The 1,393-nt window shown below is 42.9% G+C and overlaps 1 non-coding gene across 1 annotated transcript; it reads left to right on the plus strand.

The window, feature by feature from the left end:
• The first annotated feature begins 303 nt into the window (after nucleotides 1-303).
• On the plus strand, nucleotides 304-387 carry trnap-cgg (transfer RNA proline (anticodon CGG)). Its single transcript is given in 2 exon segments — nucleotides 304-339; nucleotides 352-387. It is a non-coding gene; the product is annotated as a tRNA-Pro (tRNA).
• The last annotated feature ends 1,006 nt before the right edge of the window (nucleotides 388-1,393 follow it).

The raw sequence follows: 1,393 nt of genomic DNA on the forward strand, positions 1-1,393 counted from the left end.
GAAATTTCTGAGAAGCATCACCTTATGTGAAAAAACTATGCTTGGAGTTTGCGTTTTGAACTAGTGTCCTTTGATTGGGTCCCTTCCATTGGCAAACGCATTCTGACGTGCAATACATCAGGGTCCGTTATATTCTTATTTTGACTGAATCAAGTAACGAATACTCTTGTAATCTCAAAGGAATACGGGCCCAACATATTTTGACATCAGACTCTCCTCTCAACAACGGAAAGGACAATGGGTTTTCCACCAATTAAATTTAAATGGCTTCGGAGTTCAGTTGTGACGCAATCTGCAAATGCGGGCTCGTTGGTCTAGTGGTATGATTCTCGCTTCGGGTGGAATAGCACATGCGAGAGGTCCCGGGTTCAAATCCCGGACGAGCCCCGTTACTGGAAATTATCAGCGATTTGCTTCACGACTTTTGTATTGACGCTCTGGATAATTGGCAATGTCAAACAGAAACACTGAAGAAGGAATTGGAAATAGTTTTCAAGGCAGGTAAGTTTGAAGTGTCATATTTTGGAATGTCAAACCAGCTGAGGAATGATAGAGCACCGGGGAGTGCAAATCAGCAGGGAGAGAGAGAGGTAAAAGGGCATAGTTTGCTGAAACCCGTCTCATGTGCAGAGAGACTGGGAAAGGTGTTCGGCACGCTGGCCTCAGGAAGTCAGTGTAGGAGTTGGGAGACTGTGTTGCTGTTACACTCTGTTGTGGAAATACGTGTAAAATGGAAACAGCGCAGCAGTCTTTGGAAAACGATGGGTCTGCATGTTGATTAGCGCTGTAGACATTAATGTCAAAGAACGAGAAACTGGCAAGTGAACTTACATAGTTTAACCACTTCCCTTTTTCCGACCAGGACACAGGTGCCTCTAACTTGCATACAATATCGGCTTATACATTTCACAGGATTTCGAGTCGGTGCGGGCAGAAATTAGGTGACAAGCGAAACTGCTCACTCCGGTCACATTGTTGTGCCAAACGCTTGGGATTTCGAGAACTAGAATCTTCGCACCGAACTCATTTTCTGCTGATCCGGATTGAGAGTCTCAGTTCCGATCTACACCAGCATCTGTCTTACGGATGTGACTTACTTCAGAATCAGAATCAGATTCGGGCTTAATATCTCGGACAGATGTCGAGAAGTCTGTTAAATTAGCGGTAGCAGTGCAATCAATACATGATACATATAGAAATGAAAATCAATCAAATATTCAACTAGAGTAAACATACACATTAAATTGTTAAATTAAAAATAGAGTAAAACAGATAGAAGAATGATGCAGTGTTCATAGGTTCAATGTCCATTTAGACAATGGATGGCAGAAGGGAAGAATTAGTTCCTGAATCGCTGAGTGTGTGGCTTTAGGCTTCTGTACCTCCTTCCTGA

The sequence above is a fragment of the Hypanus sabinus genome, unplaced genomic scaffold (assembly GCF_030144855.1).
Source record: "Hypanus sabinus isolate sHypSab1 unplaced genomic scaffold, sHypSab1.hap1 scaffold_563, whole genome shotgun sequence".
Lineage (NCBI taxonomy): Eukaryota > Metazoa > Chordata > Chondrichthyes > Myliobatiformes > Dasyatidae > Hypanus > Hypanus sabinus.